The 26135-nt window shown below is 44.5% G+C and overlaps 1 protein-coding gene across 2 annotated transcripts in view; it reads right to left on the bottom strand.

Moving 5' to 3' along the window:
* ATP13A3 (ATPase 13A3) overlaps positions 1 to 26135 on the bottom strand; it is a 116185-nt gene that overhangs the window by 68034 nt on the left and 22016 nt on the right. The gene's annotated exons all lie outside the window — the stretch shown is intronic.

Raw genomic sequence — 26135 nt, 5'->3', positions numbered from 1 at the left:
TTCCGTGTGACAAGTTTTCATTGTACAGTATTCAAATACAAAAATACAAAAATAAATACAAAAGGTAAGAAACCAAATTACTGCAAAAAGTTTTCCAACCTATTTTCAGACCACAAACAACATCCCTGGGCGTATTAACCAGGTGCCTTAAACGCTCGCCACTTATTTTATTCTCCCTCTATGGGGATCGTGGACCCACACAAGGGAGCAGTCGGGATTCCGACGTCAGGGTAATGACTGTCGGAATCCTGACTGTCGGGGTGCCGTCCGGCACCCCCTTAAACAGCTACAAAGTGTATAAGAAAGACATTTTCTAAACAGAGTCTGGTTCAAAAGTTTTAAAAAACAACTTTTGTATAAGTATAAACACCTTTCAGACCTGCATGATCTCTATTTATCCCAAAGAAAGCTCAACATTTAGCAAATTAGGTTCAACTTGCACACAAAATGTATTTCATATTTTAAGGGGCTTGCAGAACTCCTGAAATAATGAAACACAACTATGGCATAATGAAAGGACATAGTCACCACTGTCTCCTGCGATCTCACTAAAACACTGTAGGCATATTTCATAGCTGAATAAGAATAAGGCACACTGGTACACTGGGAGGAACGCTGTGTATATAAGATCCCAATGTAACTGGTGGAGGAGTAGCTTAATAATGGCTTCTGCTTTTTGTTTTTGAACTGCAGTTTACATTTCATATTCTTAAAAAAAAGTGTAACATATAAATGTGTGTTTATTTTACTGTCAATGGGCCACTTGTGACACTGAAGATAAATATAATTATAGCAAAGTAAAACATTTCAAATAGACTGCTATTTTTAAATGTGGAAAACTTCGAGTTGAAGGAACACACTCACAGAATGCATGCCTGTAGGATATAAACTACGACAGCAAAAACTGTAAACGCTTTGTTACAAATCTCTAGAAATAGCAAAACGATATAATCTAACAGTTTTCAAAGTATATATTGCCCCCCTACATAATGAACCCAAAACAGAACAAGCAGCAACAAGAATCTAAATGCATTAGAAAAAGATTATGCATTGCAATTATCATAAATGATCCCCATGATTAACCACTGTTTAAATTCAAAATAAAAGATGTACTATTTACCAAAATAGGTGGTCTTCCCAGCTGTACTCTATCAGCAGCCCAGTCCAATCCTGTAATCAATGGTCAAGTGAGGGAGCTCTGAATAACCAGCAGCATATCAGCAAGGGAAGTGCTGCCACTCAACTATTTTGTTTAAAATCTTTAAAAAAAAAAAAAGTCTCCTAGGACCTTTCAGACTTCATTATCAAAAGATTACAATATCAAAGAAATTTGGCACTGCTTATTTGGAACAATTGCAAACTCTAATCGGACCCTTGTAGAGGATATGCCTTCAGCTCCCAGACAAGTGCTGTGGCTCATTCTATTCAACCCTGACAGACAGCTTGTGGAGTCCTCGTACAGAGTTCCATGTGCATGCATGAGCCCTGATGTTATCTACGAGGTTAAAACACTATAGGATATTATGCTGCTGACCAAACCCTTCCTTCCATTTACAATGACCAGATCAATGCTAGGCACTTCTAAACCATGGATAAGAAAAAACTAAAATGAGACAAAAAAAAAAAAAAAGTGCACGCACTGCATCCAGGGTGGGCCTGGAATGTCACCAACATGGAGGGATCTGTGGTTATTACCAGAAACTGCGTCTAAACAAAGCAGTCTATGGTGGAAGAGATGGAACAATGGAGGGAAAAAATGCAAAGACAATTATAAAACTTTGGTTCTAAAGGATACACACAGATCGCTATTTAGTGGAGGAAGGGAGAGTTTGGAGGTGGGTTAAAATAATTTGATACTTCAGGCACTATAATAAAATGTTTCAATTGGCCGCTGGAGGCATTTAAATTTGGTTCAAAAACATTTCTCAAGAGCCTATGAACCATAAATCATACGTTCACCACAAACATGGATGCAGTCATATGGGGAATTAGTATCCAAGGAAAGGTTCAGTTAGCAAATACTGTAGGACATTCTATAGCAGTGATTCAAAGATGCAATACTCAAGGCGGTGTGTGTCCTCCGACCTTTTCATTCCCCCACTATCCACGTCGGCGTGGAGTCGATTTTATATAGTGTGGCGAGCGCAGCGAGCCACCGAGCCCGAAGCATGGCGAGCGTAGCGACCCCCACGAGGGGCTGCACTCGCCCATAAGGGTGTCAAATACCCATAAGGGTGGCTATACAATGAAAAATCTGGTCCATTTAACATTGTTCCCTATGTAAAATCGCGTCCATCGCATCGGTCGCATCGCATGCCTTAACTTAAGGCATGCGATAGATGCGATTGTTTAATTGTCATGGAAAAGGCTAAAAATAGCCCTGAAATCGTGTCGGTCGCGTCCATCGCATACCTTAAGTTAAGGTATGCGATCATCTGCGACGGGCGCCGTGCTAGGAAATAAGTACCTTATGGACCTAGTGGGTGGCTAAGAGAAGTCGGACGGAGGACATCAATATGTCCTGCTTGTTCTGGATTATGCTACATAATATAGAAGCGACACTTAAGTATCGGGATCGGCAGAATCCTGGAATTTAGCCCCAAAATTGCTCTTCACACTAAAATGATTGCTCTATTTTAAACATCAGCTGCCAGGACATGAAGGTTGCATGGTTCCATGAAAAGGGACCATTAGTATATAATTTAGAATATGTTGTGTGTGGTGGCTCATTCACGGAAGTGGCAGGTATAGCAAAGCACTGCTAGAGAAAGTAGTGATTGTTGCCTAATGACCTAAGAGATACATAACTTAAGCAACATAAATACCAACATGAGAAATAAGACAAGTGTACAGTAATATAAATGCACTAATCAACATGCCCAATGATGTGATCGATTTTCATTGGATTACCAAGCATTGCAGTCAATTTAAAGTCATGCACAAGGAGTTATTGGTACAAAAGCTCAATACCGGCAATTATGTCATAGTGTGTGGTCAGTATAAGTAATTGAACATACAAAAAAAAAAAAAAAGGGGGGGTGTCTTGTTATTCGGATCCTTCTAAAGTCATTAAAGTGCCTCTTCCTCAACAAAACTACAGCCTTATTTGTAACTAGGACTCCAAATTCTAGGTGCAGGTCAGATTTTACTGACAAAATAAAGAAAAGAATGTATTAGCACAATCCCGCCAACAATAGAAATGACATAATAAACAGCTTGAATACATGGAAAATGCACACAAAGCCTCGTGCTCAGTACTTGCTTTATCGCTTCCCATCTAGAACTGCTGTTTTAAGGCATGCTTTTGTTTAGTGTTTAGACTTTAGGAAAACTATTGTGTATGAGGAGACTCTGCTACAAAACATACTGACATTTCAGGAGCAATGATTATTACCTTCAAGCTCCAAATAATCTATGAGTACTGTGGTATGAGTACATATCATAAACTGGACTCTTAAAAAACAAAACAAAAAAAAAGGTCAGTTTTTAAATATAAATTTTTATAACGTTATTTCTTGCTGAAAAAAAAAACAGCTTACACAAGTAAGTATACACAAGGGTAGATGTATATATATTGATCTCTCTTAACATCATGGCCATTGGAGTTGGGGAGTGAAAACTCAATTCCATTATATCTTACGTTTATTTTAAATGTTAATTAATTCTGAAATATTTGTATTCTGTTTTATAGTTGCAGTAGTATTTAATATTTTTAGGATTTCATTCCAAACTCCTGATAACATTATTGCTCTATAGATTACCTTAAGATATAACCATTAAAGAAGGTGCTTTTAGGGAAATTGCTTTGCAAATTTCATTTGGAAGCAGCTTGCTTCATAATCCCAATTGAGGTTAAGGGAAAAGATTGTCCTAACTTTCCCCCTGTATGCTGTATCTCATGCACTTTGTATCACATACAGCTGTATTTATTTAAAAAAGTGAAAATACAGAGTGGGTAGCCAGGTGATACACTAATGTAGCTTTCACATCACACTTTTAAAACGGTATATTGCCGTTTTTTTGCCTTTTAAAACGTTTAAGGCTGCAGTGTGAAAGTGTCATAGTTGAAATACCATTTAAAGTTAACTGGTATTTCAACACGTTTAAAAAGCAGAGTCCTACCCGTTTTAAAGCCAATTCAGAGCCGTTTTTTGTGCTGTGTGAATGGCACTGAAATGGTATTTAGTAAAAAATAAAGGTTAGAGCACTGTGATAGGCTGTCCCTTGTCTTGTGTCCCTTCCCTGAACCAGGAAATAAGCTGTGGGTAGAAACGTGTTCAGAGGTTAAATGGCTTGACTGGTGATGTGAATGGTACTTAAACGGTATTTTTAAATGGTAATCTGCTGCAATATGAACACTAGACCCGTTTAAAATACCATTTAAAATTACAGTTTTTCAAAACGTTTCAAAATGTTTTATGTGATGTGAAACTTCTCAGACAACAGGGTCTTCAAGCAGAACTAGTGTCGCTAGCTGCCCAATTCTGCTGGGCACACACCAAAACGTACCCTAAAGTGGGCAGTGCTTCAGCTGCCTATCTGTATGCTCTGCCCCCTCCACAACTTCAGTTACGTTGGGGGTTATTCTAGTTCACTCGCAAAGGCACAAACACTCTCTAATGGACAAAACCATATGCACTGCAGGTGGGGTAGATGTAACATGTGCAGAGAGATTTGAGTGGGGAGTACCTCAAACTGATATCCATATTGCAGTGTACAAAAAAGCAGCCAGTAGTTACCCTGCATAGAAGCATTAAAACACCCAAATCTAGCTCTCTCTGCACATGTTACATCAGCTCCACCTGCAGTGCATATGGTTTTGTCCATTAGAGAGTGTTTGTGCCTTTGCGAGTGAACTAGAATAAACCCCATTGTCTCCTGTCTAGGCAGTGCTGGAGTCAGTCAAGTGGTTGAGATGTAGCACAGGAGTGACCCACAGATGTGCAGCAACGTGTCCTATGCATTGTCCCCACCAGGGCAGTCTAGAGATACTGTCAGTAATCCATTAATGCAGGCTAATGTGGCTAATCCCGAGTTTCAAATTATGGGATTTTGGGCACAGTCTAATGCTGGGCAGCATCTGAGCATCCATCTACCCCACTCCAGCTGCACCGTAAGAAAATTTGTGGGGCGCCCAGTGACCCAGTGCCCAGGGATTAGCATCCCTAGTGCAGGCTGAAGAGCATGGATATAATGTGAAGGGCCTGGCTGTGGACAGTGATGATGGGCTGTGGACAGTGATGATGGGCCATGAATGGAGAACAGGGTCCAAGGTCATCGATCAGTAGTCAAGAGCTGTGGAAGGAAGGGGCTGATGATTGTAGGTGGTAAAGAGCTGATGGCCTTGGTGAGGGAGGGAAACTGTCCATGTTCCAACACACTCTTCTGGAATTTTTGGAGCAACTCAATGGGCTCACTGGTCTTGAGACTGGTCTCCTGCAATTAGCTCTCCAGCTGTCTGTGATAACCTAGGAGGTGAAGTCACTTCTGCAAGGGGATGGAAGCAATCAATGTTTGTTTATTTATTTTTTGGCTGTGGGAGCAAATAATCAATGTGCTATTTATTGCTGTGTAGGCCCATTGTGTAAGGAAGGGGTTCCCTGTCAGAGGTCAATGTGTATTATTTTTTACTGTTGTGTCAATGTATTTCATTGATTTCTGTAGGAATCATGGCTGTTTTTTTTATTCTATGGGGGCAAATTGTGCATTTTTCCTGTGATCTCATCATTACATCTTTGGGGAGCCACTAAAATTTCTAGTTATGGCACGGACATTATGGGGGTTATTCTAATTGCTTCGGTCCTCCTCCTCCATTTGCACGGAGGACCGATGTGACGTGCATGCGCGTGTCTGTGCATGTGCAGATGTAGGGTGCGTGCACCCACGGTGGACTTTCAGTTTGCGCACCCTAGACGTTGAAGGCCGGGCAGTCCTATTACCATATTGGAGCGTCCAGCATTCCTGTGGGGGGCGACCGGCACTGCGGGCGGAATCTGATGGACTTATCTCTAATGGTTTAAGAGAGGATTAAAAATAGGAATTTAATACCTACCGGTAATTCCTTTTCACGTAGTCCTTATGGGATACTGGGAATGGTCTTAAGACATTGGGTATTAGAGGGTATCCGCAGGAGACAGGCACATCTATAACTTTGAAGCTGGGTGTACTGGCTCCTCCCCTCTGATTCCCCTCCCAGGAACCAGTTAATGGAAAAACTGTGCCCGAAGGAGAATGTACATATGAGAGGAATAACATATATGTCACCTATGTAAACATAAGTGTGAATAGTGTGGTGAGATTTATGCCAGCACACCCGCATTCATACAAAACAATAAACAACTATAATACCACCAACTGGGTGGATTTTCTTTAACAAGGTCACTGAACTAGACCTTTGAACCAGAAGACCATAAGGTGAACTTCTGAACTTAAACAGCAGAATAAGCTGCAGCCAGACCCCCGCACGGGGCGGGCGCCCAGTATCCCATAAGGACTACGTGAAAAGGAATTACCGGTAGGTATTAAATTCCTATTTTCACTAACGTCCTTGATGGGATACTGGGAATGGTCTTAAGACATTGGGGATGTCCCAAAGCTTCCAGAAAGGGAGGGTACGTGCGGAGACTGCTGCAGTACTGCCTGCCCAAACTGGGTATCTTCTTGGGCCAAGGCATCAAACTTGTAAAATTTTACAAAGGTGTGTTGCCCCGACCATGTAGCAGCTCTACAGAGTTGCAGAGCTGACACACCCCGAGCAGCCACCCAGGATGCGCCCACCGATCTGGTGGAATGAGCCTTTAAAACCGGAGGAGTCGGCATGCCTGCCGTCACATAGGCTTGTTGGATTGTAGTCCTAATCCATCTAGCAATGGACTGCTTAGATGCAGGGTGTCCCTTCTTTTGTGCGTCATACAGAATAAATAGACAATCTGTCTTCCTGATTCTTAACGTCCTCTGGACATACACACGCAAGACACGCACCACATCCAGGGATACCGGAATATCCGGCGAACCAGATGCAGACGGGACCACAATTGGCTGATTTAGGTGAAAGGAAGAAATCACCTTGGGGAGAAAATGCGGGTTTGTTCTCAACTCCGCTCTATCTGAGTGGAAAATCAGATAAGGACTTTTACAGGAAAGGGCTCCCAATTCAGACACTCTCCTAGCCGAGGCTAGGGCCAAAAGGACCACTGCCTTCCAGGTGATATACCTCAACTCAATTGACTCCAATGGTTCAAACCAGGAGGATTGAAGGAAGTTTAGAACAACGTCCAAACTCCAAGGAGGTGTAGGAGGTACAAAGGGAGGCTGGATGTGAAGCACTCCCTGAAGGAAGGTCTGTACTTCCGGGATGACAGCCAATTTTCTTTGGAAGAATATGGACAGGGCCGAAATCTGTACTTTTAGTGAGCCCAGACGAAGACCCAAATCCAATCCCGCTTGTAAGAAGCACAACAACCTATTCAGGTTGAATTTTGCAGGGGGAACCTTCTGTTCCTCACACCAACCCACGTACTTTCTCCAGATCTTGTAGTAGTGCGTGTTTGTCACCGGCTTTCTGGCCTGAATCATCGTGGTGATAACTGATGAATGCAGACCCTTCTGAGCTAAGATTTTCCGCTCAGCCTCCACGCCGACAAACGTAGCCGCCCTAAATCTTGGAAGACGCAAGGGCCCTGTGTGAGAAGATCTCTCCTTAGAGGCAGAGGCCAAGGATCCTCGATCAGCAGGCTCTGTAGGTCCGAGAACCAAGCCCTTCTTGGCCAGTTCGGAGCCACAAGAATGGCTTCCACTCCCTGACTTCGAACCCTTTTTAGAACTCTTGTCAGCAGTGGTATGGGTGGAAACAGGTACACCAAGGGAAACACCCATGGAATTGTCAGGGCGTCTATTGCCACTGCGCAGGGATCCCTGGTCCTTGTGCAATACATGGGGACCTTGTGGTTTAACCGGGATGCCATCAGATCTATCGATGGCTGGCCCCAACGGTCCACAATTGCTGCAAACACCTGTGAGTTCAGGCTCCATTCCCCGGGGTGGAGGGCGTGACGGCTCAGAAAGTCCGCCTCCCAATTGTCCACACCCGGGATAAAGATGGCCGACAGAGCCACCACGTACAATTCCGCCCAAGCCAGGATCTTGGAAGCTTCCTTCATGCAAGTCCTGCTTTTCGTGCCTCCCTGGCGATTTATGTAGGCCACAGTTGTGGCATTGTCGGACTGTATCTGGAGCGCCCGACCTTGGAGGAGATCCTGGGCTTGTAACACTGCATAGTATACAGCTCTCAGCTCCAGTATATTGATGTGGAGTCTCGCTTCCCACCGAGTCCACTGACCTTGAAAGGTTCTGTCCATGGTCACAGCACCCCATCCTTGCAGACTCGCATCTGTTGTGAGTCGCACCCAATCCTGGATGCCAAATCTCCGACCCGCAAGCAGGTTCGACTCCTGGGTCCACCATAGAAGGGACTGCCGGGACTGATGCGACAGAGAAATCCTCTTGTACATCAGGAGATGGGAGCCCGACCATTTTGCCAACAGATCCAGTTGGAACACCCTGGTGTGAAAGCGTCCGAACTGAATGGCCTCGAAGGTGGCTACCATCCTGCCCAATAGCTGGATGCATTGGTGAACCAACACCTGAGGCTTTGCCAAAATCACCATCACCAGGGATTGTATGGCTTCCATCTTCTCCCGAGGGAGGAAAATCCGCTTCAACTCTGTATCTAGGAACATTCCTAGAAAGAGGATACGACGCGACGGCGTCAGGAAGGACTTGGGGATATTTAGGATCCACCCATGCTCGGATAAAACCTGCCTGGTTTTTGCTATATCCTGCAGCAGGACCTGCTCCGAACTTGCTTTGATCAGCAAGTCGTCCAGGTAGGGGAGAATGTTGACACCCGACCTCCTGAGTAGTACCATCATCTCTGCCATCACCTTCGTGAACACACGCGGCGCTGATGACAGGCCGAATGGCAGCGCTCTGAACTGAAAGTGCAGATCTTTTACCGCAAACCTCAGGAAAGCCTGGTGTGGACCCCAAATTGGTATGTGGAGGTAGGCGTCCTTCACATCCAGCGATGCTAAGAACTCTCCCTCCTCCAGGGTTGCTATTACTGCCCGGAGGGACTCCATCTTGAATTTGTAAACCCTCAAGAACGGGTTTAGTGACTTTAAATTTAAAATGGGGCGTACCGAGCCATCCGGCTTCGGCACGAGGAACAGATTGGAGTAGTAACCCCTTCCTTGTTCCTCCAATGGGACAGGTGTGATAACCTGTGACGTCAGCAGGCGTTGTATAGCCTGTTGCAGGTTCACCCGATCTGCCTGTAGGGCCGGCAGACCTGATTTGAAGAACCTGTGAGGGGGAGGTTTTTCGAATTCCAACCTGTAGCCGTTGGTAATAAGATCCCTCACCCAGGAATCCAGGTGAGAGACTGACCACACGTGGCTGAAAACTGACAGGCGACCCCCCACCTCGCAAGTGACTCCAGGGCCGGAACCCGAGTCATGCTGCAGGCTTAGAGGCGGTGGCATTAGCGGCACGATCCTGAGATCCTGTGCTGGCGGGCTTTCTGAACCTACCGCGGCCCCCTCTGGCGGCCGAGCTGGAGCCTCTCGCCCTCTGCCTGGGCCTGGAAGGCCGAAAGGACTGAGACGCCTGAAAGGACTGGGAAGCATGCCCCTGAAAGGGACGTTTTGCGTGAGTGGAAGCTGTCGGCAGAAAAGTCGACTTGCCGGCTGTAGCCTTGGATATCAGGTCGTCAAGTTCGCTACCAAACAACTTTTCTCCCTTAAAAGGCAAACTCTCCACACTACGCTTTGACTCTGGATCAGCTACCCATTGTCTTAACCAGAGAGCCCTGCGGCCCGAAACCGCCATTGCGGAAGAGCGAGCATTTATAGCTCCAAGCTCCTTTTGTGTGTCACACAGGATCTTTGCAGTATCCTGGATATGGCGAAGTCTCTCTCCGACCTGCGCCATTGACATATCGGCCAGCATGCCTTCCTGGATTTGAGAAGCCCATGTATAAATGGACTTAGCCATCCAACAACTGGCGAGGACAGGTCTCTGAGACGCCCCACTCGCTGTGTACATGGACGTAAGGGTAGTATCCAGTTTTTTGTCTGTACTATCCTTTAGTGTTGCTGCCCCTGGAACGGGGAGAACCACCTTCTTGGACAGTCTGGACACTGACGCATCCACAACCGGAGGCTCTTCCCACACCGCTCTAGTGGCGGGATCAAAGGGAAAATTTGACTTGAACCTTTTAGAAAGTTGGAAACGCTTTTCAGGTTGTTTCCAAGCCTCCTTAAACGTCTCATCAAGGTCAACTTGTTCAGGATAAACAATTTGCTGTTTCCTTTGGGACCCAAAAAATGGATCACCTTCCTGCATGTCTGCTAAGGGAAGGTCTAACACTTCTCTTATTGCTGTAATAAGAGGTTCTGGGCCTCTAAGATTATCATCTGTGTCGTCACCCGCCTGCAGATCATCATCTGAATCAGGCAACATGGCGGTCGCAGCACGCTTCCGTGACTGGCCCGTGGTGGTATTCATATTATCCACCCGTGCGGCTAGAACTGTTAAGTCTTGCTGCACCTGTTTGGTCTGCACTGTATTTGCAGCCAATTGAGTTGACACTGCCTGCAGCATGGTTTTAATGCCTGCCGCCCACTCAGGCTCTTGTGAGTCTGATTGAGGAGTACCACTGATCTGGGGTGAAACCCCTGCCCCACTCGTTTGAGTGGACATACATTCCTCACAGGTAATCTGTGAGGTGGACTTAGGCACAAACTTGCTGCTGCAAATGAGACAGGTTAACTTCCTCACCATGTTGGGGGAATAAGTAACCTTTGTTCCACAAACACACCACAATCACAATGAAATAAAATATATATATATATATATCAATGTGCAGTGTATAGCAGCTATATATGTGTGAGCTCTATCACTGGAAGTGTGTAGCTTAACAAGCACGTGGGGGAGCGCTCAGATTACACTGAGGAGACCAGCACACCCTGTACAACCTGAACTCCTATTTAGGAGTTGGTAACACGCATAAACACAGAACAGTGTGATCAATTAAGAGATTTTAGCGCTAAATACACTTGCTGTTTTCTGCAGATTTCCTCTGTCCAACACCTCACCGCTGAGGAGTGATCTGTAGGCTGTAATGGCGCCCAGGGAGAAGCAGGAAGTAGTGTATGCGCGCTCAGAGCTCTGGCCTCGCTCCGCTGAAGCCCCGCCCCCCTGTGATGGCGCAGGGGCTTCACTGATCTTTATACTGGCGCTGGCTGTCAGTTTTAATGGCGCCCTTTCACTGAACAGCGTTTTGAGGTGGGATCTGCCCTGGTAGCCCAGGGACTGTCACCCGCAGCCAGTCTGTGACGGGGGGTCTGCGCAGCCCCTGTGCAGGGTACCGCGTCTGCCGCCGCCGCCATCTTGCCGCACAATGAGCCGGGGTACCCCACTGTGGGGACCCCGGTTTCTACTCACCACAGACGTCTTCGGACTGTGTCAGGAGTGTGCGGCATGCTGGGGGTGAGTATCACTGCAGCGCAATGCCCGTGAGTACAAACACCCTCTCAGGACAGTGGTCCTGCAGCAGGGACAGCTCGGTACCTTAAGAGGCCTGCAGCTGAACCCTCCTCAACTGACTCCCACGAAGCAGGGATACTGTGAAGTCCAACACAGTAACCCCAAAATAATAAAAGAAAATAAACTGAAGACAAACTCTCTGGAGCTCCAGCAGTGTGCATCCTCTCCTGAGGGCACATTTTTCTAAACTGGTTCCTGGGAGGGGAATCAGAGGGGAGGAGCCAGTACACCCAGCTTCAAAGTTATAGATGTGCCTGTCTCCTGCGGATACCCTCTAATACCCAATGTCTTAAGACCATTCCCAGTATCCCATCAAGGACGTTAGTGAAAATTCCTTTGCCATCTGTATACAACTTTCTAGTAGGATGCCATAACAAATGTCAACAGATCCGTTTCAAGGCTACAATGCCTTTTACTCAGGACATATGGCAAAAATAAAGTGCATAGCAAAAGAAAGTTCAAGTGCAGTGTGGTAAATCAAAACTGCACTTTCTTTACTATGCACTTTATTTTTGCCATATGTCCTGATGAAAAGGCATTGTAGCCTTGAAACGGATCTGATGACGTTTGTTATGGCATCCTATACCATGCTTATATAAAATCATGCTTTTATTATTAAAACAAGTCCAGAGAGTGCCACCTGACGTCCTTTGTTTCACGAGAGATCGAGGACACCACAGTCACTTATTAGGAAGGCAAACAAATAACCCCAATCTGCGCACTCTAGAAAAGTTGAGCAGCACTTCTGTAGGGTCCCCTGTTAGATGGGACCAGAGTGTTAGAGATAAAGAGGGGGGTTCAGAGGGCACTCTAAATGAATCAACAATTGTTTAATAAACAAATTTGGTACTGGTTTCCTAGCACGGCACCCATCTTATGCCATCGCATACCACTAATTAAGGTATGCGATGGGACCCGATTTTCGGGTCCTAAGAGCCAGGTATGGAGGGGTAGGGCGGTATCCATGCGCACTATTTTATCTGCGGAATTACCTGCAGCCCTCTGTTGCCAGAAAAGAGTGACACCCACTCTTAAAATGGACAAGTTTTGTAAAGGGTAGGTCAACAGGGTAGGCGCAAATAGTCCGGAGTGGATATGTGAATAATCTGGACCCACAGTGGGAATATTTTACCAGAACAAAGATTTATTCACATACAAATCACATATAAAAGTGCAAATGGGTACAAAAGTGCAAGTGCAACAGCAGTACAATTTTTCAAAGTGACAATGCATTCATTTTCCAAAAGTGCATGTACAATGAATAAGACGGGGCAATCTGATACTTTTTAGCTCACCATTCCAAGGAGGTGCGGTGGGCTAGGTGCTATAGATGGTAGGTCCCGGGTAGCAGGAATATAAGCACCAGCGCACAGGCTTTGGATGGGGATCCAGTGATGTAATTTCAGAGTCCTCCCGTCAGAGTGTTGGCATCCTCATAACATGTTTTGGAAGCTAGTTCCTTCAAAGAGGAACTTTGCTATGGGCAGACTAATAATTAATTGATATTTAACTGATAGGGCCATGAGCTGATTTGCTGGAGCACCATTTATCATTCACAACCAGTGATAACACAAACATCCCCTTTAATTAGCAATAAGGAGTACTGTACCTGCAGCTATTCAAAGAACAGATATGTAAATTGTGAACTGCTCTTGAATACAGTGCTATCACTGTCCCAGCTCTCCAGAATGTAAAATCCATATGGTCTGGAAAGCCGGCTTGAAATTATACGAAGACGTCAACCAAGCAGATGGTCAGCATGAGGTAAAGATCTGAAATCCAGCCAATACATGTCTTGCACATCTTGGCAATAGTATGTACATGTCATTTCCCCTTTACACAACACGCAGAGATGCTGTATGACTCGCCTGTGCTGGATTTTCTCCATCATACACATAACCAAATTGCATTTAATCAGACTTAAGTCAAATTAAAAAGTGTTTTGGTTTTTTAAGTAAAAGTTGGGGGATGGAGGGAGAAACTGGCACACTTATCAGGAGCAGCTAAATAATGACTATGTCTAACTTTGTCTGTCCCCCCTGAACCACTCTAAATGGACCGCCCTTGTAGCTCATCCGCTGTGATGCTAAATTTAGAAATATGGCACATGTGCAGAGAGGAACAATGATCTTGGCTAACTCCTGTATGGAACCATCTTTCAGAATACATCCTGAGATTGATTGTGACAAGGGACAAGCACAGGCAGCCAGCAAAGGGTATGGCACAGTTGTCAGTCCTGTGTGCAAGGTATGAGGTGCAGGACAACCTGGAACCATCTGCACTACACATCCTGCATATGTGATAGCTCTGCTACAGCAACAAGCGGTGAAAATAGAATTCTCATACTCTCTAATTACTGAGAAGTAGAAATATCCCAAATTGGGTAGTAAGTCATAAAGGCGCAGATGTATGAAGTGTCGTTATGGGGGAGAAGGGGTATCAGCGCACGTTATGTGTACTGATACCACTTCTCACCCATGTAAGAAGGAGCCGCCGTTCAGTAAATATATTGGTATTGCGATCTAAAAGACTTCAAAAAGCTGCCAATGGCGATGCTCTATCCCCACAGCAGGGACAGCACTGTTGCTGGCTCTGGGCTGCGCAGGATATCTTTCGTGAACATCACATGATGAATAGTCATCTCAGCAAGCTCAATGGGAGACTGGAGACAACTATCCAGACTAGTCATGCTGCTTTCACATTACCTAAACGTTTGAGGCCCGATATTTTGAAACAGTATTTAAAATGTTATATTACCGTTTAAACCCCTTTCACACCGCACATAAATGCCGGGTCTCAAACAGGTTTGCAGTATAAAAGCAGGACAGACAGGAGCTATGAGAGCGCAGTGAGCGGCTCATTACATATGCGTATATGTAATGAGCACAGTGCATATGAATGAGCCATTCATTACATATGCACATTTGTAATGCTCGGCTCATTACATATGCACTGTGCTCATTACATATGCACATATGTAATGATCGGGCATTACATATGCACTGTGCTCTCGTAGCTACTGCCTTAATCCTATATACCGGTTCGGAGCCATTCACACTGCATGAAAAACGGCTCTGAACCTTGTAGGACTCTGCTTTTTACCCGTTTGCAAATACCGGTTACTTGTAACCAGTAAATGCAGACTGGTGCTTTCACACTGCAGCTCTAACCGTTTTAAAAAGGCATATAATACCCCTTTCCACATCAGTTCTGCAGTGTGAAAGGGGTATTATATGCCTCTGGACGACATCATGGGAACACATCAGTTCTACGGTTTTTATAAATGTGCATGTTATGTGATTGATACTACAGCCATATAATATCACTTTTTGCAACTCTTCAGAAAAATAGTCAGATTGGTAAAAGTTCCACCCTACACTATGCTTACTTAACTACTTGGCTAGTTGGAATGACATTGTTCCGGTGTATGGACAGCAAAAGACAAACATCAAATGCTTATTACATGTTCTATGTCAAACTACTACTGTAAATGTATATACACATAACACCAGCATAATAATTTAGCAGTGCTACACTATCGTGGGAGGGTGACATGACAATAATAAAACAAAACTGAGTATTAACACAAATGCAATATGGTCCTCTTTGAAAGGTTGTAATTTATAGGACAACAGGCATTTGGTACCGGATACTAAAGGCCCATACACCCTGGGTGACTTTGAGCTGATTCAGCTCAAAGCCGCCCAGGGGAGCAATGATGAAGTTAGTGGTGAAGGCTGGTTCGGTCTCAAAGGAATTCTACAAGTGCTTGTAGCAAGGGTTTATTGGACTGCAGGTTCCCTCGCATGAGTACTAATGCACTAATCCCCCTCTTTGTTTTGTTTCTGCATACGGGTATGACAACCCGTTTTTAGTACACCGCAGCTTGGCCAGACAACCCATTTTTTGCGCCCCTTAGTGATAACTTGTTATCTCCACCTCCTTAAACTATTTTGCTCTGGGACCCTATCAAACAATAAAAATCATTACAGGACCCCAGTAAGTTACTGCAAAATGGGCGCCACGTGTGATCAGCAGACCGCACATGCACAGTAGCATTGCAAAGGCACAAAACAAGTGAAGTGACTGCTAATGGAACAATAAGATAGTGGGTGATGGGGGTTGTACAAGAGTGAGAGGGGGGATGGAAGAGGAAGGCAGTGGGTGTTTACTTTACGCTGTTCTTCGCACTTCAAGACACATACCATAAAGTTTTGCTCAGTGCTCCTTCCCACTCATGCTCCAATACTGCTTGCGACCCTGATGATGCCTGTAGATGACCTCCCCTCCTGCTCAACTCACTTACAAGAGGTTCATTATAGACTCAACGTCCTGCTTATTGAGAGCTGGCTCCGCTGCCTGTTTTATCTTTAAGTTTCCTGCAGCACAGAAGCCCCAGGAAGTGGGAGTGTCCTTGCTGCATACCATGTGTCCCCTGTGGATATTTGCATGTAGATAAGGGATCATGGGTGCATCCTGCTTGTGGCAGCAGCTGCTGCTGGGCGGGACACAGGAGGCAGAGCTCTGGGGTGCTGGAAGAGCTGCCAGATGTCTCGCTGGATCTCTAAATACCCTTTTCACATCACAAAAATAACCACGGCCAATTCCGGGTCTCTGTGCAATCTAATAGGGCCTTTTTAAAAATCCTTGGTCCAGTAACCCGGTATTCTGACCAAGTTAAAAGTAGGGTTAATCCCAGGTCGGACCCAGGTTGCTGTACAGTGTGAAATGGAAACCCGGGTCAAGCGACCTGGGTCCTGTTTACACTATGGCGGAGGCAGTGTCAGCTCCAAGCGCTGCCACCAATGATGCACCATCACTCTGACCCGATCCCGTCTGACATCAGCTACGCAGCTTATTGCCAGGTCACTGTGGGGAGCTAAAGATTGCAATTGCCGGTTGGCTCCTGGGACCAACCCAGGATTTGCAATGTGAAAGGGGTATAAGCCAGTGATCCAAGGACTTTGAAGTAAAATACAATTCATCTAATTTTTCAGACTCCTTCGATCACTGGCTAAGAGATTAGTGGAGTCATTAGAAACTATGGGGTCGGAAAAACAGTTTGAGAACCGCTGCTCTAGAATATACGAGATAAATGACAGAATGGTTGACGAGTTGATAATTCCACTTTTTACTAAATTTACGCCCTGAAGACGATCAATACATTATACTCATCACGTAGAGTGCATACTAAAAGGCTAAAGGACATTTTATAGCTCTGAAAAATAGTAATACACATTGAGAAGATCAACAAGCCTTAGACCAGGCATGTCCAACGTTGGCCCTCCAGATGTTTTGAAACTACACATCCCAGCATGCTTTGCAATAGTTTTAGCATTCTCTAATAGCAAAACTATTGCAAAGCATACTGGGATGTGTAGTTTCACAACATCTGGAGGGCCAACGTTGGACATGCCTGCCTTAGACCGATCATTTATAAGTAGGATGTTATGGAGTACTGTATATAACTATGTGTTACATGTTTCAAGCAGTGATAATTTTTTTTCTGTGTTTTCCCCAAAACAGAGTTATTACCGCTTCTATAAAATGCATTAATGGACAAACTATGGAAAAATCCAGACCACATTTCTCCAGAAGTGCCTTCTGCAGTTTGTGTAAATATACACTAGTCATTGTGACAAAGCGGGATAGGGACTTGTGAAGCAATGAAAGGATGAGCTTTTCGCTCTGGGTCTTATCCAGAGTGTATCACTAATGTGAGAATCTGCATGGACTGCAAGGAGTAAGCTGCTGCCCATACAGAAAGAGCAACCATCCTTTTCAAATTGGCAGGAGAATTGTGAATGAAATTTGGATCCACTAGAAAATCCATACACAATTCACGGACAATCAAAAGGATTTCACAGTCTGTCTGTCGGACAAATCAGTCTGAGGCTTCTACTATTATGCGACTGAGACAAGCTGGAATTGGTTATCGATGATGTCACAGACCCTCCTCAAAAATGCCTGGGCACGTCTGGGTTTTTTCAGACACACCCAGAAAATGCTACATTTCCACCCCCAAATGGCAGCCTCCTGTCAGTCAAGCTGCAAGAGGACTACCATTACAGTCCAAACATATTTTCTAATGCGAATGCCCCTTGCACATGTGAGATGTGTACCGTTTGCTTGATTGGCAAATTCTCTAATTAGCAATTAACTGTGAATCAGGCCCTTGGCTACATTGTACTACATTATGCCATCCATACTTTCCTACCTGACCCTCTCCATGAGGGAGAAAATGCTCTGTTCATGGACTTCCCTGGTAATGTATGATTGCCAGCACCTGTGGTGAAACACCTTTCTTATCAGTTATATAGCTCCCCACAGGTGATGGCAATCATACATTACCAGGGAAGTCCAGGAGCAGAGCAATTTCTCCCTGATGGAGAGGGTCAGGTGGAAAGGGTAGGGACAAGACCAATATGAAACAACAACCTTACCCATGTTGAGCAACTGGTTGGTCTGAGGATGGGTTGGATGAGAATTGAACAAAATGTACACAGATTTACTTAGCAGTCCCTTCGCCAGGCCCCGAGCATCCTCATGTATATGCTCTGTAACACTTCACATGAGATTACAAGCATGCGTAATGCACCTGTCAAAGCAGTACTGTATTGCCTCAGCACTAGACTGATACCATACAAACAGGACATCACAGATGGTTAGCAGGATGAGGTATCATACCATATCTACATTTATACCACTTCATCTTTTAATATATCTCAGCGCGAAGACCACAGCTTCAATGCTCTATGCGGTGACGTAGGCTGCTACTTAGTGCAGGCATAACTGTCAGGCTTATACGTTTGCTCCTATATCTTTCTGTAGAATATTTAACTGAAGCACTTATGGGAATATAACAAGTGTGGCATACATGTGAGCTATAACAGGAATACTTATATTAGGGGTCTGCAACTTTACATTATTGGCAAACTGAACTGTTCTGCAAGGCACCCATTAATAATCACAGCTATCAAAACTATTAGCATAAAGACCCCCATCCACTAGACCAATGTGGCCACTTTTCGCAGGGATGCAGTTATTTTGCCGGCGGTCGGGATCCCGGCGGTCGGAATCCCGACACTGGAATCCCGACCGCCGAAATCCCGAAACTTTCTCCCTCCGTGGGTGTCCACAACACCCATAGAGGGAGAATAAAATAGCGTGCCGAGCGTAGCGAGGCACCGGGCCCGCTGCTTGGCGAGCGCAGCGAGCCCGCAAGGGGGGGCGATCCATGTCCCCCCCTTGTCGGGATTTCAGCGGTCGGGATTCCGACCGCCGGCAAATCGTATCGGATCCCTTTTCACCCAGTACCAACAAATCAGGTAGAAAAACCAGGGGAAAAGTGACCACATCAGATGTGTTTGACATCCAATCTGATACGCGGTCTCATGCCCATTGATTTGAAGATCGGACCTGTTACTGCATGAGATATACCGCATGCAGAAGGACTGCATGCGATATATCATATGTGATCCTGCCAACTGGGCTTGACCCAGGAGGCTCAAAAGGGGATCGGCTGAGTCTTCTCCCCTCAGAAAATTCAAAATAATGGACGGGGCCTTTTAAAAGAGTTACATAGTGTTCCCGCTAGGCTGTTTTAGCGGGGCGCTGCGCCCTGCCCGATTTCTAAAGGGCAAAATGCGCCCTGCCCCTCCAGCAGTGCCCCGCTAAAAGAGCCTGCTGCCTGACTAATGTTGTGCCCGGGGAAGCTCCAGGCACCGCAATCTCGGCGGCGCTAGGCTTCCCCGGCAGCTCACGGACTTCGGCGGGGCCAGACGGAGGAAGCCCGGGCACGTCCGCTTTGGTGACGCGGCGGCCCGGGCCTGCCTCCTTTGGTGACGCGGCGGCCCGGGCCCGCCTCCTTTGGTGACGCGGCGGCCCGGGCCCGCCTACAACGATGACGTCGGCGGGCCCGGTCCGCCCCCATCCCGTACAGCGGCGCCCTGCCCCCAAAAATTCCTAGGGGGAACACTAGTTACTGGCTTTGAATAAACTGACAAACAGAAGGTTTGGTGCAGTTTGTACCATCTCCACTTAGGAAAAGCCCATGGACCAGCGAGCCCAATGCATCCAGATAATACCACATAACACATTTTATATATATTAAAAAATAAGAACACATTTAACAATACAATTACACACAATGGGGGGTATTCAATCCCGGGTCCCGTTTTAGTTTTTAGTTTCAGCCGCGCCCCTGGCCCGTTTTAGTTTTGCTCGACCGCAAAATCACTAGGCCGGATTCAAAGTCCCGCCTGACGATCAGTGAAAAGGAGGTGTGTCTGCATAAACAGCAGTGGATTGTCGAGATCCGGCCGTAATCGTGGCAATTCACGGTCGTTCTCGGCAAAACAGGCTTGACAGCTTTTAAAGTTGGGCCGATTCTGTTGAATTGCCTCTTCAATGCTTTCGGGCAAGACAGCATTGAAAAGACGCCCGCCGTTATTTCCCCGTTGGAAATAACCGCGGGAATTGAATAACCCCCAATGTTTTTAAAAACCCTATAGTTTTTTCAGGTCCACAGCACCAACACCTCGTGTCCACCTAGGGAGTTAGGCAGTGTCCCGTTAGTTTACCAGCAATGTAGAGATGTAATAGTCGGCTACTGTAGTACATCAACCAAGAGATAGATAGAATATATTGATCCCACAGACACACACACACACCCCTTTACATCTTTAGGACAGTGATAGGTGCACGGATGTGTACAGGATATTGAAACTGTACAATGGTACTAAATTAACACAACAAAAAATAGCTACCACTGCTGAAAATTATTTAAAAATAAAAAAATACTATTTTAATCAAGGCTACCAATTTTTAAAACAAGTCACCATCTCATTGAAGTGTTTTTGTTTTTTTTTGTTTTGTTTTTAAACAGGCTCCACTGGCACTGTACAAAATCAACCACCCCCTCTAGTGGTTAACCAAATTGCATTAGACAGATTAGGGATAAAGAATCTTAAATCCTATTTAACTGCTGGTAAATTTGTTAAATTTTTTAATCCAAACAAACCACAAACCTCCGGTCCCGAAAAGGACATCCACAAGTTTAAAGTGAAGAAAAGAACAGTACAGCACTAATGTTTAAAATGTTTTTTGGCTATTTTTTTTTTAAATCTTTGGTCATTAAAAAAAATAAAATCAAACTAAAGCAAATAAATATGAAAAGTAAATATCTACTCTATAAGGTTTAGTATAACAAAATGAGGCATAAAAGGAGCATTAACCCTTTTTAGTGCCACATGAATTTGTTAAAATTGCTAAGACTAAAACATTTTTATTAATCATAACGATCTGCAACGTTTACCTTATACAGAAAATACAAGCTTATTTACACATTTGTATTTGAATTTATATAGCAAATGTGAGCGACGCTTGTATTTTTAGTGGATATTTTGACCATCTCTCACAGAGAGAGTTAACACAGGTCCAGGTAAAGCTGTGTTCATGTGTAGGATTCACATTTTATAAAAAAAATGTAAAATACATTTTTGTTAGGTAAAATGATCTATTCAAATTCCTGCATACACACTACACAATTATCTTTACTATCTGTACAATAAAGGTAGATAGGGACTTTTTAAATCATGTGGGGCCAATCATATACAGTACACACTACTTTTGTGGTACAATATCAGTGCCAACGAATGTTGTGCAACAAGCAAAGAGGAGAAACTGTCTGGTTCCTGACGTATGTATTGGATGTTGCATGCAAACTGCAATAATTTGGACCAAATAGAATTGGCTGATCTGCCCGAAACTGAATAAGTAGAAGGAACAATCAAGAGTGTAACTTGTGACCGTTCCTCCACACATCCTTTTTGCTAACATTTTATTTTAAGCAAAAAAATATGAATTTATTGAAGTCCGAAAAGGAGGGGGGTTAAAAATCATATTTAATCGGTGCGACTAAACAGCTTTCCAGTATATTGCTGAGACCATATATACCAGAGTTGCCTGCAGTCTAATATTCCAGAGTATGCAAAAAACAGAATTCTGCAAACAAATAGCAAAGACATGAGGAAAGATCACCAGCCTAGTAATTCTGCCCTTCAAATGGCAGACACAAAATTATGGCTGCTTCATTACAGCCTGTACAATGTAACGTTGGAGTTATGCTTCAAGGAAAAAACCCTATGCATCAGAAGAATCTAGAGCAAACTTATAATAGAGAAGGGGAAAACCCTGAAAACCGTCCCTCCCGTGAGTCACAATGACTTACGGCCCTATTCTTGTTTCATCACGGGATGAATACAACAGGTACAGAGTCATGTCTCCAATTACCAGGTAGTTGTTGGTTTTCATACTCGCAGCACTGAATTCAGTTGTGGAAGTTGCCTAGATACTGAGCAGAGCAAAAGTGAATGTAGGGAGAAGCAGTAACTGGTTAGTAGTTATTGCTAGTGTGGAGCGAATATATTTAAAGCCTTGCCAGACTAACTAAATGTTGAAATATGTGGACGGAACATAATAATTAATATAAAAGCAGTATTCAACCAATCCCTTCGAAATGGAGATACCCATACTTCATAGAAATTAGCAAAGTAAGTGGCATTTTGAACGTTTTGGTGACCAAACATATTGCACACTGGTCACATCTGACAACAGTCATTGGAACATAATGTCAACACGGCAAACTTCACCTCTGGGGCAGGGCCGGGCACAGGCTGTGCTGAATACACATTACTATGGTACACAATGATCGCAGGCAGTGCATGATTCAGGTTTCTTATTAGGTGTAAAAACCCACTAATACCACTTTTACACCAGAACTGCCAGGTCGCACCCAGGTTTTTGGACCCATATGCAACCCGGCAGTTGTTCTCCTTTACACCGGCGTCCCCCGGCACTAAGCCTGGTGGCTGACGCCACATGGAAATAACATAATCTCCAAGCGCTGGGAAACCCGCCAACTGGGACCCCCTCGATGCCGTCCGATACGCTGGGGGTAAGCGCAGCACCTGGGAAAGCTGATGGGCTGTGTGCGTACGCCCCCAGCCTCCGTCCATGAGGTGAATGGATGCCGCACACAACCATCCATTCACCTCCCTCCAGCCTCCATCTCCGCTAGTACTGCAGACAGCAGCGGAGGCTGTACGCGGCCTCTGCCCATCCTCCGGACTGACCGCAGGATGCTGCAGTCCGGAGGTATGGGCTCCCCTATTGGTGGAAATGGGTCCCCTGAACATTTGCCGGGTCGACACCCGAGGAAAAGGACCCAGCTTATTTCTTTTTTTTTTTACCCCATTTACACCAAGCCCCGGCCCAGAGTGGAGCGGCAATAACCCGGGTCGAGGCTCTGGTGTAAAAGGGGTATAACTGAACAGGAACAACACACTACTATAATCTACAGATTGTAATCTTGCAGCAGGGCCCTCCTTCCTCCATTATGTCTGCTTTACCCAGTTTGTTCTTTCAGTGTTGTCAACATTTGTAAAGTGCAACGGAATCAGCTGCGCTACATAAGAAACTGTAAATAAATAAAAAATGGCCATAATGGGTTGCATAGTGGGTTGAAGGATCATCTCTGAAAGCAAGGAATTAGAAAGTTCTGTCACATGAAATCAACAAAGCTACATAGTTACATAGTAGGTGAGGCTGAATAAAGACTTGCATCCATCTAGTTCAACCTTCTTTCAAAGAAGCTCTAAGTACATCTCTGAAAGAACGCCGGTCATTTCTAAAGTAGTGTTGTCACGTATCCAGATTTATGGATTCCAGCTTCCATAACTGCTAAAGGGCATGTCTACACCAATAGAGCAACCTTCATGGAAATGTGCACCCAGTTTATTGCTGCAGAAGTGTGCCACCCGATCAAATGACCATAATACCAAAAATTTTGTTTAACTGAACATTTCCTTCAAAAATTAACAAAGCTGCAGAGTACATTTAAGACTGAACCTGATATTATAATTACTAATTCATTACATTTTAGGTAGAAATAATCAGAAAATGTGGGAAACAGTCACAGTAAGTGAAAGCTAATCTTGATAAATACATGCAACTACATTATTTTTGGAAATGAAGGAATGGCCCAACTGTATTTGTGTTAGCACAAGGGTTGCTCCAAACCTTACTCAGATCATAAAGCCTGTTCCAGTAAAGTCAAAACAAACCACACATACTCAGGGTTCTATCAAGCAAAACAGACACCATTATTACTGGTCTCTAGTTTAAGTCATCAAGAAAGTATGACTAAGAAAGAAAGTACGACACAGAGAGAGAAAGAAAGAAAGAAGCTGTGTGTTGCTTAAGATGCTCATAAACGAAGGCGATTCACATTCGATTTGGTCACTTTTCATACAACTATGGCATAAATAGCATTAAAAGCATCCAAATTGCATCAGCTCCAATGCCATGTCAGAGGATGAGGATCGCACCGGCTGCAGGTGAAATGTGTCACAACGCCAGCCAAGCCGGTCTATCATATGCGGTCCTGCCGCTAGAGAGGTTTTTGGGCGGCTCAACCAGAAACCACTATATTCTGCACTCATAGGGGAGGGAATAGAATTGTTTACATGTGCCCATTCAATATTACACTTGAATTAGCCACATAGAGCAGTCACACCAATCAAGCCCCGCTATTTAGGTGGCCAAACCACAGAGTTCTTACATAATTCTGCTTGCCACCTCAAGAATTAGCACACAGAAACAGGTTCTGTAACAACATGTGTGCCCAAAGGGACCAACAATTAAATTGCTCCATTAGGCAGCCAAAAAAGTAACAGCTACAATTGTATCCTTAAGGCTCTCTACTCATACTGCGGGTCAGAAGCAGAGTTGAATGTAATACAATTTTGTGGACAGGTTGTGGTTTTTCACACCACGTATTCTCCACAGCCAAGCATTTATAGTCATTTGCATCTCCACTAGCACCTGAATAGTAATAACTTGTGTTCACAGATATAGTGTCCCTTCTAGGATTTGTGGCGCGCAGGGCCCGCCGACGTGACTGTTGTGGTCAGTCCCAGGCTGCCAACGTCTCAAAATGGGTGTGCCTGGGCCGCCAACATCTCAAAGAGGGTGGGCCCGGCCCCTCCAAAGTCTCTGCACTGCTGGGGAAGCATCGGCCATCGCCATCTACGGCGGTGCTGGGCTTCCCCGAGCACACCAGCAGGGTCGGAGGCAGGCTTTTAGCAGGGCTCTACTAGAGGGGCAGGGCGCATTTAAAACCTAGCGGGAACACTACAGATAGGTTGCATTGAGTAAGGGCGAGACTACGGAACAATGAGCTATGCTGAATTGTCTAAATAAAACAAATAAGTATGGGTAAGGCATGCAGCCCCATAGATGGGTGCAAATCAGCATACTGTTAAATTATGAATTGGTCCCTATATTAGGAATGTAAATTCTGCCCACCCAAAGAAAAAAAAAAACAAGTGAAAATTACAATAATGGGGGGGGGGGGGAAGAGTATGATTTACTGGAAATAGGACTATATTAAAGGAACATATGGGTTTATTGTGATCTGCTTCCGACATTAAGAAGGGAACTATAAAAATTACCAGAGTCCAGGAGCCCAATAATCCGACCTGTGGAGGACACAGCTAACTACGCAGTGTAAATGGGTAACCCAGGTCATGTTATTATTACATTTTATTTCTAAGGCGCCACAGCACCGTACATAGGGCACATATTCAAACAATACAGCAGGGTACACAGAACTAAACATCTCAGTAACTGTAGAACAAAACCAGAGCACAGGTAACAATTAGCAGCACAATTCTTCATACACAATACAGCTGAGATGCAGGGAAGCAGAGGAGCAGTCTGCATGTTACCAGGGGCAAGTTGTCAGTGGTAGAAATTAATGAACACAAGCGAGAAGAGATGCGGGTATAGAAAGTAGGTGAGTAGGAGACCATGTTACAAGCCTATGGAGATCCAGAATATGAGGAGAGGTTTAGGGGCATATACAATTAGCCAGGGGTTAAGCCACAAATATATGTTGGCACATACCCATTAAGTGAGGTCCTGCACTCCCCACATGTTAAGCCCCAAAAGGTGAACTCTTCTTTCTTTATTTCAAGTCATTCTGGTGTAAAATTGCTGTGAGTTTTAGATTATTGTCCAGATGGGAGATAACTTTTTAAATTCAGCTTTTAAAGAAATAACTTGATTCTGACCAATATTTCTTAAGGATGTTGTGGCATTTAAAACCAAGCCTTGCACCGAATAGTGACCCCAAGATATAATTCTCATACTATTATTTAAAGTTCATATAAGCGGCTTGTGTAAAACGTTTGCTTTTGTGCCAACCATAATTTCTGGTATTGCAGCCAAAACAACAATCTCTCTTCTGTCCAGGGCACACTGTTCCAAACTTCTTGATCTACTGGAATGGTAATTGTTCAAAGGACAAGGTCAGTAATACTTTACTAATTGGTTGAAAAGCTTTTCAAAGTAAAAAAAAAAAAGTTATCAACACTTTCTCTTTATTAATTAACAATCAAAGTATTTCTGCTATTACACATCAGAATCACACAGAAAGGGCAAATGAGTCCAAATGTTGCTTTTTT

The sequence above is a fragment of the Crinia signifera genome, chromosome 3 (genome assembly GCF_055691185.1).
Source record: "Crinia signifera chromosome 3, ASM5569118v1, whole genome shotgun sequence".
NCBI classification, from domain to species: Eukaryota; Metazoa; Chordata; class Amphibia; order Anura; family Myobatrachidae; genus Crinia; species Crinia signifera.
This window is presented reverse-complemented; position numbering and strand designations above follow the sequence as displayed.